The sequence below is a fragment of the Strix uralensis genome, chromosome 21 (assembly GCF_047716275.1).
Source record: "Strix uralensis isolate ZFMK-TIS-50842 chromosome 21, bStrUra1, whole genome shotgun sequence".
NCBI lineage: Eukaryota > Metazoa > Chordata > Aves > Strigiformes > Strigidae > Strix > Strix uralensis.
Genome location: NC_133992.1, coordinates 9,057,470 through 9,075,860, shown reverse-complemented (window position 1 = coordinate 9,075,860; position 18,391 = coordinate 9,057,470). Strand labels below are relative to the sequence as shown.

Here is an 18,391-nt window from a genome sequence, read left to right as displayed (position 1 = left end):
GTAAAACTAATGTGACAAAAGTAGTTCAGAAGTGAATTTAAAGATTGCAGCTATCTTCCTCAGTCTAACTGCTTTTACTTTGGGCTAGGTAACTTGTGCTTGAATCACTCTGATTTGATTTCACTGTACCTCCTATGGGACTCACTCAAACTGAGTCAGCCTGTGCCTGTTTGGCTAAACTATTTATGCCTTGCATAAACACAGCTTTAAGGATCCCTAGAATGTGTTTGCTTGCTTATTCCCTTGGAGGATGCAGCTGGGTTCAAGTGCAAGTTTGCAGACTTACAGGTAGGTGTGTGAGTGGTATGTTCCAGGTTGAAAGCTGATAATTATGAAATCTCTGGGGACAGTTTCCCATGTGAATTATTTTGCCTGCTCAGCCTGATGTATAATGAACATAACAATTTGGGATGAAACTGTCTATACCCACCCTGGGTGAGATACGGAACTGTAAGGTGTAGTCAGAGACTGGTTTGGGGCTGCAGTTTTGACACACCCTCCATCACCAAGCTGCTCTTGAAAGTGGATTTGCAGTGAGGATCAAACTCCAGTTTTTACCTTGTGTGTATTCCTGTGAGGTGACTCTGCCCTGCCAGCTTGAAGGGCTTTATACTCTTGCAGGGACCATCCCAGCTGCTCTTGTCTCTGCCCTTTTGCCTGCGTTCACCCATTTTGCTCAGCTCTCCTGTTGCACTCTCTGCGTGTTGCTGAGGTTGCTGAACGTTTTGCATTATGAGACCCCCTGTTCAGCTGCTCGTAGCTCTGCCAAGTCTTACATTCCAGCCAACACACTTTTTTGTTGCAGGAGTTTGTCTCAAACTACAATATAAATACATTTAAAACTCAAACTTTCAGATTGTGGTTCAGCTGAAAATGAGTCTTTAGAGTGAAAGGTGTATGTTTTCCCAAGCATTCATAATGAATACTCAGCTAATTGCTCCCTGCCCCCTCTCTTGGAAGGCTTCAGCCTGTCAGCTTTTCCAAACCCCCATGCCTAGAGCGACAGCAGTTTTCATTTAGGGGCTCCATGGTCATGTTCATGCTTTGGTGTCTGTGTATGTTATGGCATTCAGAAATTTATACTCTGCTTATCTGTGTGGATCAGGCACGTACTGGAGCAGGACAGTACATTCAGAAGAACTGACCTGGTCGTCTTCAGCTCTCGAATGCTTTGATACACATGTACTCTTTTGGAATTGCCTTGGAAATAAGAATACAGCAGAATGATGGTACAAAGTTCCCTGTGCTGAAAATCCAGTCCATCCCTATACCCCTGATATCTGGTACCCAGGACACTTGTTGGCAGGACAGAGTTCAGGTGGTGTTTCAAAGGGATTTCCCCCTGCAGTCTGGCAGCATGGAATGTGTGACAACCAGACATGGGGCAGGTTTAGCAAACACGAGCTTGTGAAGTGTGGCTGTTCCCCTTAAGAAGACCCAGAATGTACCATTTACTGCTTGCATGCTCTGTGTTCCTGCAGAGGCCCTGTGCTCTGGGTGTGGGGGGCACTGAAGTGACTCGTGTACCTGATGGTTAAGTCAAAAAGGTCAACTTGTAGGAGGGAAGCCCAAGGCACACACTGACCAAGTGTGGGGTTGGGGTGTTCATGCAGATGCAACTTCAACGCTGTCTTACAGAGTACGTCCAAGGGCAGTACAGTTGTGAGTTCCTGAATTCGCACAAGCCTTGAAGTTGAGTGCAGAAAAGCACTTTTTCTTGGGTTTGGTTGAGGCATATGCGCAACTTTGGTTTCATCCTGAGGCAGCCGCAAGCCTGGCTAAGTGGAATTTTCCTAAGCATCTATCCTTTTGCCTGTGCAAAACCCAGTTTTTCTGATTATATCAGACCTTCCTGAGAAATATCAGTCCCATTGGTCATGTTTTTCAAAAGCTAATCTTCTGGAAATAAGGTCTTCTAGTAAAACTGCCTTCGCCTTATGGTTACAATAAACTGACTTATTAATTGGCATCACAGCGTGGCTGTCAGTAACAGGCAGCGTGGCAGCCTCTGCTGGCATATGTGTCCACAGAGAAATTCTTATTTTATGTTGGCACTCAAATGTTTCCCCTGGACTCATTTATTTTCCAACAGTTCTATTTTTTTTTCTTTTTGTGCTGTGGCAATTGAATCATATTTGGGGTTATAGCAGTATTTCTTTTAAAAATTTGTTTGCAGTTGTAGATTTGCTTCAGGATATAGGCTGTGTTGGTCTGTTATTTGGAAGTGTTTGTGTTTGTAACAGTACTCATGGTTGTTGGTGCTCTCGTGGGTGTGTTTGTAAAATTAATATTCTAGTGTTATTGTATACATTAATTTTTGTTGTTTTCAGCAGTTGACAATATTATGAAATGCAGTAACCAGTGCAAACTACATCAGGTTGTGGGTTTTCTTGGTGGATTTTTTTTTTTTTTTTGCCACTTACTACTACGGCTTGCATTGGCGGCGTTCTATTTTTATTGCAGCTCGTATTAGTTGTTGCGTAATAAATGTGAGAGCGCGTTACCCAATGCAAACCGCGATTTAAAAAAAAAAAGGGGGGGGGGGTGTGCAAGGCAGCTCCCGCAGTTGTGATTTAGAATTCGGACTCCCACAGCACGCGTGACCCTGCGTGGGGGCAGCCGCGGGGCTGAGGGGGACCCCCCGCCTTTCCACTTGCACTTTTAAGGGCTCTTGTTGTACCTTTCGAGCCCGAGAGGCGCGACGGCAGGCGGAGGGAGGTGGGGGGGGAAGCCGGGATTTTCCCCGGCTCGGGGGAGGGGGGGACCCGCCAGCCGCCACCTCCCTGCGGGTTTTTACCGCGGTGTCCCCCAACCCAACCCAACCGAGGCGTTCTCTCCGCCGGGGGGAGCGGGTCCACCCGCCCCGCCGCCCCCTGACCGGGGCATCACCCCTGCTGTTTCTCTCCCCAGCCCGCCGGTCCGGGGAGGGAGCGGGGGGCCGGGGGGGACCTGCCGGCTTCTGGGACTTGTAGTCCGGGGGCTGGCGGCCGCCTCCCCCCCGGCCCGGCCCGGGACTACCGGCCCCACATGGCCTTGCGCCCCGGCGCATGAGCTCTTGGGCGCTGTAGCGCATCTATTATACTGCCTTGCCGAGGATAAAAAGAAGAGCAACTGGAGGGACTATAAGGCAAACGTTGCTGGAGCTGCCGGGGCAAAGTAATCTATTTAATCTTTCCCTTTATTTGTTAGATGCTTGGGTGTGCATTGCTAGCACTGGGCCATGGTTTCTGGAGGGAGGGGGACCGGGGAAGAAGGGGGAGGAAAGCAAAACCCACTTGGGAAAGGCCAATGCTGATTTTTCTTTTTTTTTTTTTTTTTTTTTTCCCCTCCTCTCTTCTTCTGCTCCTTCTTCTTGCGAGAGCCCCGCGTCGCTCCCCGCGGCCCCGCAGCCTTTGTGCGCCGCGACAATGCAACAAAGCGCGGCGGGGCTGGCTGCAGCCTGGCCATTGATTTCCTCCCGGCCCCGCCGCTCCTGCCCACCCTTTTCTTCTTCTTCTTCTTCTGCCGCTTCTTCTCCATCTTCTGCTCCCCCCTCCCCTTCTCGCCGAGCGCCCGAAGACGCCCCGGACGGGCGCAGCCCCGGCCCCGCGGAGCCCCGCGTCCCCACGCAGGAGGGGTTTTTCTTTCTTTCCTTTTTTTTTTTTTGTTTTTCTTCTTCTTCCCCCTCTCTCGCTCGCTTTCCCTCGCTCGCTCTCTCTGCCCGCCATCTTTTGAAGGGGAAAATTAGGGGCGAGGAAAAGGAGGGCTGCACGCGCCCTGAAAAACAAGAAAAAAAGCAAGAAAAAAGAGGGGGGGGGGAGCGCAAAAGAGAAGGGGGGGGGAAGAAAAAAGCGGGGAGGGACAACACACACACACACCGACTAGGCAGCAGCAAGCCCCCGCTCCCGGCGGTGCGCGGCTCCGGCGGCGGGGCGCGGGGCGCGGAGCGGGGCGCGGCGGCGGCGGCCCTGGGCCAGCGCCGGCTGCTCCCGGCCATTTCCCTCTGCCCCCGCCGCCGCCTGGCTTATGAGCTGGAAAAAGGTCTGAGCGGGCTGCATAAGATGCGCCGAAAAGTGCCGCGTTTCGTGGGTCGTCCGTGTCCGCCTGCATGTGTTTGTGTGGCTGTGGATCTATACAGCTGCTTTGCTCGTGGAAATAGCTGGTGTTTACCGAACTTTTGCAAATAAATGGAAACCAAGGGTTCGTTGCCTAAACTTGATATGCTTTATGGGTGTAAAAAGAAACGCAGATCACAGATTTATATATAGAAGTGTCACGCTATAAATAATGCTACCGATAATAAAATGTAAAACTTCAAAACTCAGCCGTACTTTTCCTCCGTTTATACTGCTTGTTTGTTTTTTGCACCTCCCTGGGCGCTGGGGATAGAGCATTATTTGTAGCCTGCTTGGTTTCACTTTCAAACAAAGCTGTAGTGTTCAGGTCTCAGATCCGTGTGCGTCTTTAAGCTACACGATTCAGTCTTGCAGGGTGTTAATAGGGAAGGTGTTTCCTACAGAAATGACTTTTGACAACGTGGAGCATTCTGTAAGGTTTGCGCTAAATGTTCTGTGACAGTTCTGTAGGGTGGATATACCTTTCTGTTTTGATGTGTTCAGGAATTGAAAGTTACTAAAATAAACTTTTTTGGATAAGCAAATACGATGGCTTCACTAACACTTTGAATGTTTACTTTTTTTTTTACATCTTAAGTTCCCTAACACTAGTAAATAGTAGTTTAGGGGATAACATAATTAGCAAAGCACACCTGCTGTTCCTTGCTGGGAATGGAGAAGAGGGGTTTTTTTTAACGTGCTTGTTAGTATTTTTAACGTGCTCAGTATATGTGAATGTGCTGAGGGGGTGTCTAAATTGAACTGGAAATTTAGGTGTAAAGCTGAAACTCCTGTCTCGAGTTCACACAGTGCTAAGTCAAGGTATTAGGGAGGACTTGGTGACTACCATATGTGCTGCAGTATATGGGTGAGAAGTGCAGAATAAATATGTGTCAATCAAAACAAACAAGAAATCACCAAAGCAGTCTGGTTGCTTTACAAGCAGAAACCCCCGATCTGTATTGCTTACAACTACCCAACCACCTGAGCGTAGTGTAAATGCGAAGTGCTGCCTCCTAATCTGCAGATCACAGCACTAGCAGACTGCTGTTTGTCTTATTTTGTTAGCCCAGAAGTTTGGGGAGGTTTTAATAATACACTGGGAGGCTCCTGCTGAAACAAGAGTAACTCCTGACCTCAAAGCCTTCCTGTTTGGAAAGAGTAGCTGCTAAGATTGTATATTTGTTTCTCTTTGGTACGCACTGGTTAAAAATACTCACTCATGCATGCATTTAGTGCTTTGAGACAATGCTTAATAAAAGGGTTGGGCAGAGGGTAACAGTCTTATTCAATGTTCAGCATAAGCTTGATTGCAATATTGTCTTCTATACTCACTGCCTATATAGTGCTCAGTGCTGAGACAGTAGCTATTCCAATGAAAGGTTTTTTGGTTTTAGTGACCTATGCACGCAGAGTTTAAATTAAGAAAGAATGCAAGTGCAATGTAAAGTATCTCAGATTTGTTCTCAAAACTGACTTTGGAGTGTTAGTTCGGTTATCTTCAAATAAAAACTAGGCTCCCTTGCTTCTGGCAATAAAACTTCTGTCATTTAAGCACCGAGGTGCTTTCAAAAACTAGTTCTTGTAATTTAAAAAATATTTAGAAGAAAAGCATATTGAAGAAGTCTGGTGTTCCAGCTCAGTAAGCGTGCTAGGCAGCAGTGCTCTTTCACTGTCTCTAAAGAAGGCTGGTTTGTTTAGTGTCTGCAAATGCAAGTATTTCAGTAGGCTTCATAGCTAGTTGTTTCTCTGCACTGTTGTAACTGCGCTGGGTACAATGACTTAAATCCCAGTTCTTAATAATCTTGCAAAAGGCTTCTTTCCTGAGTTAAGAACTGTGTGTTTAAAACTTTATCCTTGAGTCGTCTCCTAAAATGGTGGGGAGCCTAACAGAGGTTCTTGGTATCCACAAACCATGTCTGCAGGCTGGGGATCCAGCCTGCCTGACCTGAGGGTCTCTTCCCCCCCGAGCCTCGGTGAGCTGAAGGCACTGCACACAGATAAAGCAATTTGCCTTGGTGAAGGCTGGGGCTTCCCGTAGTTTTTTAGGCACGTCTTTTAATTGGTACAAGTTCTGAAAGACTCTGTTTAATATTTAACCTCTTAACTTGGGGGGGGGGGGGGGGGGGGGGCACTTGTGCAGTGGGTTGTGGGTTTCCAGCCAAGCCTTGCTGTTGTGCTTCTCCCTGGAGAAATCTGGGAGCCTGATCGCTCTCGTTGACAGCACAAACAACTCGGGAGTCAAATCCCTCTCCTCGGCAGCAGCTGAGTGATGTAGTGAGGTCTCATGTTTCAAAGGCTTAATTACTTTTACAAAATATATTGCGCTCTGTCTACTTTGGTAAGCTCTCAGGTGCTTTCAGCGCAGATGGAACTACACTTTGCTAAATAAATGAACAAAGAGTGTTCTGCATCTCAGTGTTGTTGATTGTTCCTCTTTAATCCTGGTTGCTCCTTCTTTGTTAATTTGCAAAATTCATTAATCCGCAGTGGGTTTTCCAATCATTACCATGAACCGTATGTTTTGTTTTGTTGTGTGTGGTGGTTTTGTTTTGTTGTTGTCTTTTTTAAATTGCCACATTATTCTCCAGTAATAGCCCAGAACACCGTTGTGAGCAATAGAGTTCTGGGAATTAGGAAGGAGCCATTGTTTGCTGTGCTGCTCAGTGAGCTGTCAGGACATTTTGGAAGGATGTGTGCATCTCAAGCTTTTCATTCCACAGTATCTTACTGCGACATTACTTTGTTTTTGTCAATCATTAGTGCTTGTTGGGAGTGAACAACTTTCTTTGAGGCACACTAACTCTTTAACACACTTGTCGCTAAAGCCAGCATTGGGAGGATTTAAATTCTTCTGGAGAGCAGTGTGGAAATTCACTGTAATGTGCTGCTTTTTCTACTAGTCCTTACTCCTTCTCTCCATTCTTCCTCATAAGATACCAACTGAAGAAGCACCTCTATTTTGGATTCCTTTTGTGCCTTTTGAGGCCTCAGTCTCTCCAGCTTGAGTCTGATAAGAAGACACCATCGTGTCTGGAAGTATTTCAGCAACATGGATAACCTGGGCTGTAGCAAAGGCAATCTGAGGTGAAATTTCTGTGCATGGGGGACCAATCCGGAACAAAATGCCCCAGCTGAACTGATTCCATTTAGCTTGAAACTTTGAGATTTAGACTCAGTTCTGATTGACACCGGTCTGCTTTGGGAATGATCCTGTTTGCTCCTCTCTTTCCTTTAAAAAGAGAGAGGCAGACACAAAAAAGGATTGCAGTTTTCCCTGCTGGTCCTGAGAGCTGTTCCACTTGTGAAGTTTCACTTGAGAGTGCTTTACAGCTGCACTGAAATCCTTGCAGAGGACTTCATGCACTGACAGATGTACGAGCAGAGATGCACTTTGTGTGACTGACTTGCCTGTCGTAACCAAACACAACCTGTACTGAAGGAAAGGCACGTTTCTCCTTGTGTGACTCTGTCTTTTCAACTGCTCAACTTACCCTTGTGTGACATTATGGAGGGTGCCTGGTTGGAGACCTCACTTTCTCGCAACCCACCAATATGGCCATGCCAATCTGTTTTCTGAAACTGCACTGGTCAATAGGTTTGGCTATAAGCAAGTGCGGAGTTTGCAGTATTGTGTTATTTTGCTGGGATGGGATGTAGAACGTAGCAGCCTTTTTGCTTACCAAGGCTGGTTTAGGAACTGTGCTGTACTGTGGGTTATAGTGAAACCGGTACACTGAGCACGTGTGTGTTCTGTACTGTATGTGCAAGAATTGTGTGTGGGTATAATGGAGAATGCTGTTCCTTATTGGAAAGCATTGCCTTTTTGCAACTTTTCTGTTGATGCTACAGTTCTGTTTAGGGTCTGTGAAATAGCATTAAAGTGCAGCTCTTCAAGATGTCACGTGAAAGAGGGCCTGCTCCCTCAAATTTTTGCTGGAGTAAGTACTTGTCTGAGTGTGAGTACTGTGCATCAGCTTGTGTGCTGAAAGTGTGTTCCTTTCCTGGACAGGAGTAAGCCACACAGGAATAAATCGGGATACTTGTGTCCACACTGCCGTGGTCATACTTCCTTTGACTTGAACTTCATCCATATGCAGGAGCTTTAAGAGAGGCTTAGGCCTTGTCTGTTCTCACTGCGCAGGAAGCTAAGCCGTGGGTGCTCTCAGCAGGAGCTGGGCGTGGGGAAGCTTAGCTCCTGTCTGTCTGCCTTGAGCAGTTTGAGGAGAGAGCAGTGTTCTCCTGGGTGTGCGGAGGGAGAGCACCTTCCCCCCTTGGGAGTGTTAGGCAGCAGGGAGCACTTTTCCCCCTGCCCCTGAATTAGCTGCTTCTGCTCTGCACAGGGAGGGATAATAGACTTTAAGAGTCAAATTTTTCCCTTTCTTGCAGACTGGTTGGGATTTTAAATCAGATGCATAAACTCAGGCAGTGGAAACTGCGCTGATGCCCTCTCAGGGAGCGACAGCAGTTTAGCTATCACAGTTTATTCACACCTTGCCTGACCTGCAACTTCCTTGCATAGCTGAGCAAATTTATGGATCTGCCCAACCTTAGCAAAATCAGCAAGGCACTTTTCATCTCAAATAGTAGACCACATACAGCCTTTTACATGTTTGGCAATGTTTGCTTTAAGTTAACACATGGAGTTATTCTGGGGCAGTGTGCTTGTTCAATGGCACTTAAATCGGTTTGGAAACATAAAGCTAAGTCAGTGCAACCCCTTTAGGAGAACGTGCGTAGGGGATGAGTGGTGGTCATCAAAGGGAGGGCTACGGCAGCGTAAGTTACTGCTCCTCTGCAGCTAAGCTGTAATAATGAACTTGGTGGCTGGGTGTACTTACTCTGCCCCATTACCAAGTATAACATTACTGTGGCTCAGCTAACAAGTAGTATATTTATGTCATGGTAATTCAATCACTTCCATTTCATTGCTCATCCCCTTAAACTGACTTGATTGTCATATATTGATTTAGGTAGACTTTGCGTGGGAAACTTGCAGCGCTGTAGCTGTAAACCCAGAGCATGATTTAAACCAGTGGCAGCTCATCCATTCTTACTACACTTGCAATGCTTTTTGTCCTAAAACAAATTTGTTCTTTTTCAAAATAGTAGCTTTAATCATTTTAATATATAAAAATAAATTTAAAAATTGAGTAGGAGAAAGCATTGGAGCATGAGAAGTGTGCAAGGGAAGTCTGTTGAGGAAGGAAGGTATTTAATGAATCACTTCGATGGTTCTGCTGTGTACTATGAAATGCTTCTAACAAGTTAACATACGGATTGTGTCTGTTTATTAGAAGTCTGTCTTCTCTGTCGATGTTTGCATGGAGCTGCCTGTAAGGATAACATCTGTAGCACTTGTAAATGATATTAATGATGCTGATCTATGGCCATGCGGTACTGGTGATGTAAGGGAGAATTGCAGTATAGGTTATTAGGTACCCAGAGCAGAAAACAACCCTTTAAATAGGTAATACATAGGAGTTGAATGCTATTTGCAAGGTCTCTGTATTTTATACTTTGCTCAGAATACGTTTTGTACTTTAGTTTCATTAAGAGGAGGCAATCTTCCTGTTACATGTAGCCTCTTAAATTCAGTTGGAAGTGGAATTTGGCTGTATCTTAACCCCCCCCTCCCTGACAGGTGTCATGAAGGACCTCTTGGGTGTTGTAGTTTATCTTTCAGAAACGTGTTTAAAGAGCGCTGCAGTATGGGGAAAGGGATAAAGCAGATGGCAGTTTTAGCTTTGCAGTTTCTTCAGATGACAATTAGCATTGTACTTAGTAAAGAACAGTTAAGTGTTTCCAGAAACCAAAGGTATGGTATTTGAACACCTTGTAAATATAGGTCCCTTTGCGTGTTTGCTTTTTTCCCTTTAAAATTTGGTATAACCGTAACACTGAGAAGGAATTAATGTATAAATGCATGGGAAAAGACTAATGACTTTAATTGTAGATGGTAGTGGAAATATTCATATCCCTATTTTACAAGTGGGGAACTGACAAGCCTACAGCATGGGCTGTCAAGAGCTGAGCTGAGGTGTCAGCATGCTGTTTTGTAGCTGTCTTTTCTGTAATTCTTTGTAGGTATAGCAGAAGCTTGGAGATGCTCTGCCCAGCAGGGAAGTATTTGAGCTCATGTTTTTTTGTTTTTGTTTTTTGCCTTTTCTTCAAAATGTTTTGTGTCCAGTAATCTCTTGTTTTGGAAATCAAAGTGCAGAAGAAGAAACAATCATGACAAAACCTGTCGTGGAAAGACTGTGTAATTTATTCACTATATGCTGAATCAAATTGAGTGAGTTTGAGGGGTTTTTTTCTTGTACTGTAAAAGTACACAGAGCACCATATGCCGATTAAAAAGGGGAAGGGCAGACTCTCTTTTTCAGAGCACAAATGTTTAACTGTGCAGATCACATTCTTTAAAAAGCAGAAGAAGAACCCTGTGAGGGTGTAGACGTACAATAATCCCATTAGGAGTTTTGAAGCTTGTGCGGGTGTTGCCACATTATGCTTTAATGGGTGTACCTAAATGCTTCTGTTATGCACGTATGATCTGAAACTTGGGTCAGTGCCAGAGTATGTGTTTTCTGTTGTTTTGGATTTTTTATAATTTAACTGAAGGATGGTTTGATAACTAGAAATTGGCAAAACCAATTTCTGGAGTCACAGGACAAATCGACAGTAGTATCATATGTTGCATAAGTCATGCTTTGGAGAAGACAGGCTGTAAGGTAACAGGTGAACAGAGGGGAATTAGGAGGCAGAGCCTTGAAGGAGGTGGGTTGTGGTGCTGACCTGCACTGTGATTTTTTTTTTTTTTACTATTATTATTATTTTTTCTTTTTAAGACTGTTACATCTTACCAATTTGTGCCTCTTCCCTGGCCTGTCTGGACTGCTCACTCCTTAGGGCAGGAACTCTGCATGCTGCACTGTGCTTGGTCCTAGTCAGGGCAGTGAGCCTCTTGGTCACAGTGCAGTTGGTGTCTAGGCACATCCATGGTGAAACATGGTTGAGGTGTTTAACCTGTCAATTCATTGCCCTAGCAATCAGGCTCCAGATTTTATTCCATCTCCCCATCCCACTTGCAATGTCTGGTCATGAGCAGATGTTGCAGTCTCCTACAACATGTACTGTCCTCATACAGCGTGTGGTGGTCCTTTCTGTGTGTTGCTGCATTTAATACTCGTGACCAAGCCTGAATGAACCATGCCAGGGCTTCTCTCCCCTTCCTCTAGTCTGTAGTTCTGAAAAGTAGAGTGAGTATGTATGCACATTTAACAGCAGGCTTGTGGTCAATCACACTTTCAAACTGCATGAAATGGGAAGCTTTACCTTCCTATCTCCTCACTCTTTTCATTCCTCCTTTCTTTCCCTGACTTTTTCTATGCTTTGCTTTCTCCCACAGGGTGTAGGTTAGCTGCCTGTTTCCTCTTCCAGTTTATCTGCTCAGTAGTATTTGTATCTGTTTCTTTCCACCACTTTTGCTTCCTGAAGAAAAATAAGCAAAAGGAACCCTCGGCTGACTTCTGCCGAAGGCACTAAGTATAAGGTTAAGACTGTTCATCATCCAGTACTGAAATGATTAACAGCTTCAGCCTGCTTGCTTGCCGCTTTGGTGGTGCGTCCAGGATGCACCTGTTGCTCCTGGACTTTCAGATGTATGTTTTCTTCTTAGCAGCTCTCAGCAAGTGAGATTTTTCCTGCTGTGCTCCTTGTGCACTGTGGCAGTATTGCCTGATGGCTGGGCAAGCAGGAACCCAGAGACTCCCCTGCCACTGAGCGTGTTACCACATCAGGCCATCACAGTTTCAGTCTCCCACTTACAGAGCAGTTGGGAATGCTGACATTGAAGGATGCTAATAAAGGGTGACTGTGGTTCAAACCCAAGTGAGCAAATGGATTTGTAGTTCTGATTGAAGTGTGGATTTGAATGCATAAGCAGGGGTGAGTAGAGGTGGAGAAGTAGATTCTGTCCATCTGTGAAATTTAAAGTGATAATTATACTAGAAACATTGAGAGGTGGAATAACAAAGAAAGCATTGAGCAGACAGCATTTATGCCAGTTTTGAGTTTGCAAAATTGGCCAGTCTGAAGTTGTGACCAAGTCTGTAGAGTCTTTTGCTATGCCTGTCAGCAAGGTTTGAATTTGGGTTCATCAAACTTTTTCCCCCTCCTTGTCCAACTTTCTTGTAGACATGGAGATTCCCCTTCTTCACTAGGCTGCAATTTATTTTTGTGGCATTTTAGGCAATGTGATGAAAGAGAACAAGATCTGCATGGTCTTGCAGCCCTTATGCTTGTACAATGGGACTTCTCTAGCTGGGATCCTGTTCTGCAGCAACCCTGCAGTGAGAGGGTGTATCTTCAGGGCTGGGTAGTACTGACTAGATCAGCTATCATAGCTATTGTAACTGCAACAATAGGAGCACCCACGAGTCTGATCAGTCTGAATAGACTCTCCAGCCCCAGATATCTAGCACTTAACCTCCTTTGTCATTTTATCTCTCCCTACTAGGCAGCTGAAGAAGGGGTTGACCCATGTAGAGGAACCAGAAAGTGTGGAGAGCTTGAGTATGTTTCTGTCTTTGCCTAAACCTTCCTTAGAAAGAGCTTTATCTTGATTGACCAATTAGTTGTATATTGTAAGTGATAAGTCTGCAAAACCCTCTGTGGAGAGCCGCAGAAACTCTGCAACTTATAGAGAGGGGAAAGTTTCTTAGCACTTCGCAGGATGGGGCTTGAAGTGGTTACTGAATCACAGGTGAGGACTGAGTTGCTGTCTGTTGTGGTTTGTACCATCCAATGTGCCTTCAGCCATGCTCCTGCCTCCCTTAGGTCCCCAGCCCCCTCCATCCTGCTCCTGACGTGTTGGGAGCTTGTATGGTATGTGGCCATGTGCCAGCACCTTCCCAGCGCTTCCTTTTTTCCTAATGTCCAAGGCTGCAGGGCTTCTGCTGCACATGGGCTTTTGGGGGACTTCAGTAACCCCTACAAGTGCCAGAAATTGCCAAATAAGCATTCCATGTGTTGCAGTGCACTAGATAAGAGAGAGTATATTCTCTGAAGCAGGTTCACCTTCTCTCCTTTTGCTGTAAACCTTGATTGGGTGCTGTCTGGCTTCCCTCCGACTCTTCCCCTGATTGTGAAGTGTTGTGGGTTCAACCCTGTGGGTCATGCAAGGTAATTTCATTGCATCTCCACCTTTCCCCTCTAGGAAGAACTGGCACGAGCAGAACTCTGCCCAGGCATGTGATTATCCCAAACACTTCCCTTTCTGTGCCAGATCTCTTACGAAAATGAAGGCTGAAACAGCCCAATACTTTTTTTTTCCCCACTGCCATAAAGGTGTAATTGATGTATCTTGTGTGAGAGGCACAACCACTGGCATTTTCCCGTGAAGTACCTACCCGTTCCCATCCTGTTGATTTGACTCTGCCTTCTGAGAGTGGTGATGTGCAAGCCACCAGCTGCTCTACGTGCTCTGAAACCTGTTCATAGATGCTTATTTCCACTGCTACAGCTAAGCATTTGTTAACATTTTCGTTATAGGTCACCCAGTTAATTTGCTGAAGTACTTCCTATGAGATTTTTTACAAGTGCAATTCACTTTATTTCAGAAATCTCAGTCCGTTCCCTACTGCAGAGTCAGGTCTCAAAGGTGGCTGAGCTCTTGCCGTCAGGAATCCAATACAGAGTAAGCTCTTTAACCACTCACACTTTTCCTTCCTTGTTAACAAAACTACGTAATTCAAGAGCTTGCACAAAACCAACATATGTCCAAGTTAAAATTTGCCTCCATGTTTTCAGAGGACCACAAAAAGTAGGGCTGGAAGAAATGTCCAGAGGTCATTTCTTTCTCCCCGATCCAAAACAAGATCAACCATACCTAATCCATTGCTGAGGCCAGTTACTTAAGCTGTTCTCAAAAGCAAACTCAAAGCTATGAAAATGAACTTGTTATAGTGTGAAACATCACTCCCTGCGCTTGAAACTGCAGCCTTTAGAAAGCAGTTGAGCCCCATATGATTTGTGTGTTGCAGGAGGTATGTGACATGCATCTAAATTCTTGCTCAGACTTGATCAGAAGGTGCTTCCTGTGGCGTTAGCAACTTGGTGGAGAGAAATACTCTGGCCTGTGATTATCAGAAAGACCATCATATTATTTGAAGCGCCTAGAATGGTGCTTATAGGACTCCCCAGTACTTTTATAGTCGAGATAAAGTGACTTTTGGGTACCCCTGAGTTTGAAGGCACAATGTGAGACATCCTAAAGCATAAAGTGATTTACAGGGAGCACTGAGTATTTATCAGAACTGAAGGCCCTTGAAATTGCCAGTTACTTCTGGCTGATTCTTATCTACTGGTTAGGAGCCCACAGGCTCCTTACTGAGGAAACACCTGCTCTTATAATAGCCGAGGAGAGACCAAGGGTGGGAAGTCCGTCTGCATAATCTGATGAGCATTAAACTAACCAAGTCAAAAGCCAAGGAACTGACTTAATCTTCTGTGATCTTTTTCTTTCCCTCATGCAGAGGTAAGTTAAGGACACAATTACGTCTCCCAGCCTCAGGATGTTTGTTGGGGCTGTGCTGAAAATAATATGCATGAAAAGCAAATCTCTGATGTGTGGAATTAATGATTTGGGAGACGAGGACAGCTGAATGGACAGTCAGAGTGCAAAGCTGCATTGTACCATAGGGGCACTCAAGCCAAATTCCCATTTCCTGCAGTGAAGCCAAGTGCAAATGCCTCATCCCCAAGTCTTGAGGGAGTGGCATATTGTGTATAGCATGTGTGTGTCTGCCAAGACGGTGTTGGCTGATAAAGCAACTCATCTGTCCTCAAGTCGTGGTCTCAAATCACAGATCCCTTGAGTCTGAAGAGAACATCCCTGCTGACATAGAGTTAGGAGGTAGTGAAAGCTGCCTGCAGCTCAGTTCCTATATGGGACTGTGAAGGGAGAGGAAGGCAGAGTAGGAGGAAAAGGAGGACATCCACCAGCTTTGTTTCCTTCTGAGGAGCCTGGAGGAGTGGTGGTGTAGCCCTTACTTTCTACAGCCATAGAATGAAATGGGCACAACCCTCAATTAATAATCTTACCTGACTTGAAGGTCGTGTTGAGGTGTAGTAGTGTGCTAAACCTCTCCTGCAGTTGCAAGAAAGTCTGGGCAAAATGATCATAAGCCTGCTGCTTCTCTGAGATGGGGAGTAGCATATGGCAGCAAATCTGACCAAGCTTCCAGCTCTTGCTGCTGTTGGGGGGAAAAAAGGGACCAAGTGTCTGCTTTGGTGGCTGCAAGGAGCCTATGTGGGGGAGTAGTGCTTGGAGTAGCAGTGTGAGGATGCCTGCTCCAGCTGCCCTGCTGTCTCAGTGTGGTTCTAGCTGCTGGCTCCATCCTACCTTCAGAAAGGCTCAGTCACTGCCTTTCACGCCTGTGCGAGGAGCGTTGCTTCGGAGGTGCTGTTTCTCTGACGGGCTGGCTGATGAAACTGGGGCCAGGCACTGGCCAGGGTTCAGGGCTCTGCTCTCGGCTCTGCCGCGGGCTCGCTGGGTGGCCCCAGGCAGGTCACTTCACCAGGGTGTGAAGCGTGTGTTGTGAGCGCCAGCCCTTCGAGGTAGGAACAGGGTCTTACTGTGTGTCTGCAGAGTGCTGAGCGACCTTGGTCTCTGCACAGCCTCCATGTGCTACTGTAATGCAAATAATAACATGGAGGTAAAGATGAGGTCAAGGAACATCTCTTAAACTTGATAATTTTCCCTGATGGGAAGATTTATGTTGCTGTTTCTGACTGGGCTGGAATTGCACCAGTTTTTGATCAGTGTCCAAGTAACCATGCAGAAACACTATACCAAGGAAGAAAAAAAGTTGTTGAGCTCACATGCTAACATAAAGCTTGCTACCTTCTAATTTTGCAATCAAAACAAATACCATCCTGTACTGCACGAACAGCAGCAAGGGAGTGAGCCATCCGTTAAATGTTCGGCACTGCCAAAGGAAGTGGCAGAACCGTTAGCTGAAGCAGCAGGCTTACTGGCACAGTGCACATTTCATGGGGCTTTATAGCTTCTTTTAAAATAGTCTCCACCACTGCAGACAGTCTGTGGGCTGCATCAGCTGAGTAAAATGTTATTCTGCTAGTACAGGGAATTATTAACATGTTTTCTCCATGCCAGCTGTCTCTCCACTGATTGACCCATGCAAGCAGCTCAATGAAAGAAAAGTTTAAAAAAAAAAAAAAATCCTTCCAACTTAGCTGGGTTTTTTTGATGACTGGTTTGGCTGAGGGGTGTGCCAAACCCCATAGCTTTGCTGGATGCCACACTGAGGTTGCAACTTAGCTCAAAAGGACAGACTGAAACTCCAGAGAAGCAAGATTTATTTGAGAGTTTGGGTTTGGGTTTTGCTTTTAATTATCATCTCAGACTGGGATGAGTAAGAAGGAAGAGAAAAGCTCAATGTGGGAAGCAGTGTACGCTCGTCATGTATGACAGCAAAAGGGTGTACTTTAAATTTGTCATATCAAAACTGTGCATGTGCAGCCAGAGGAATCAAGAACAGCTTCTGTTACTTGAACATTACAGGTCTGAGGGCAGGATAAGTAGTAATTTAAAAATTTAAATTTAAGAAGTTATTACTCCAGGGCTAAAAAGTCCAACCTTAGGCCCTCACTGGAAGGTGCCAAGCCTGGTTTTGGCAGTCTTTGTTCTAGGCTTGTACAGTGATGTCCTAGTGCACAGCTGGGCTCCTTATAGTTTAAATAATTATTGATACTAATGCATTTTCAGTAGATGCTGAAGTGCTTAGACTACAGCTGCGTATTTTGATTCTACTTGTAGTTATGGGACAATTTGTGTAAGCTTGCTTGTTTTTCTTTGTGAGACTGCTTAAGTGTTGTGTTGGACAATTTGTGTGGTAAGTTGGGATGTCAGATGGTCATGCCCCTTGCTTTCCTCATTTAATAAATGAGGTCTGATAACTAGTACATTTCTAAAGCAGGGCCTGGCCTCTCTGAATTCAATGCCCTACACTTCTGGACATTTCCAAAGCATTTGCACCCTCAGCTTCCAGATTCTTCAATCCTGCTTTTTACATTCTTAAAAAGAATATTATTTTGAAACTTTAGAAGTAAAAGAATGGATGTAGAAAGAAATTTTTTGCTTTAAAAATTAACGAATAATCTGTTGTCAAAGCAGCTTCCCCAGCAAATTATGAGGAAGCTGATGGACCAACGGTTAAAAAAGTGCAGTGAGGCATATGCACATTAAAGCTGTATTTATGCCAGGAACAGATACTTCCAGTGCTGTTGAGATAGCCCAGGTAGCTATTCCTGTCTTTCAGCTGCAGGATCCAGCATTTAAATGACAGTGCTGCTAAGAGGTTTGGGGTTTGTAGCCACTTCTGGTTGTAGTAACCAATGAGTTGGAGCATGCAAGTTACAGGCGATCAGCTGTCAGAGGACTAGCTGAGTTGGCAACCATGATTCTGCCCCTCCAACCTTTGGTAATGTTCTTAATTAAAATCCTTTCTGAGTTGTGTCACTGATGACTGTTACATGCCTCTCTTATGTGAACTGTACAAGCCTTGTTTAAGCTTGATGATCAGCATGTGCATGTGAAGAGGCAGTGCATGTCCCAGAGAGTTTGCAGACTAGCTGGGTGGAGCAGATGAAGACAGAAGGGAACTACTACTATCTCCGTGGCGCAGATGAGGAGCTGTGGTGTGAAGATACTGAATGCCTTGGCTAAGGTCAGAGGAGGAGTCTGGGAGAGGCAGGAGCTAGATCTGTATTTTTTTGAATTACAGTTCTAGGATTTAATAAAAATTAATTTTAAAAAATGCTTATCAAATCGAGTTTAAGAGGTAGGAGGACATCAGGAAATTAAAATTAAAAGAGAATTGTTGTATTTAACCTGAGGTTATTTAAAGGGAAGACTTAAGATTACACTGTGTAGTTTCAAACTTGTGACTGAAATGCTCTGTAGCAGCAGGAATTGCTCTCTGTGGGCATTTTATTTCCCATCAGTCCTTGCATTGGATTCAGTTTGTTAATCAAGATGACAGCAAACAAAATGCTTCAGTGGTGGTCACCAGGGGCCTGCAGTCAGCGTTCCATATACTTGGATGATGGATGTTGCTCGGAGGCCTTGGGGTCTGAAATCCATGCAGAGAGCTGTCCAGAAGGAGACTGAGTGAAACTTCCAAATTATCTTTTTTCTTTTTAGTTCTGTGTCTGTTCCCCCACTCCTTGATCTGAAGATTGCATTTTGCAATATTTCAGCTGCTGCTGTGAGT

The 18,391-nt window shown here is 45.1% G+C and overlaps 1 protein-coding gene across 6 annotated transcripts in view; it reads left to right on the top strand.

The window, feature by feature from the left end:
• The first annotated feature begins 3,053 nt into the window (after window positions 1–3,053).
• Window positions 3,054–18,391, top strand: part of BRD3 (bromodomain containing 3) — a 43,319-nt gene continuing 27,981 nt past the window's right edge. For all 6 annotated transcript variants that reach the window (XR_012631842.1, XR_012631841.1, XM_074891256.1 and 3 more), the window contains exon 1: window positions 3,054–3,156. The gene's annotated coding sequence lies outside the window, so the exon portion shown is untranslated. The remainder of the gene's footprint in view (window positions 3,157–18,391) is intronic.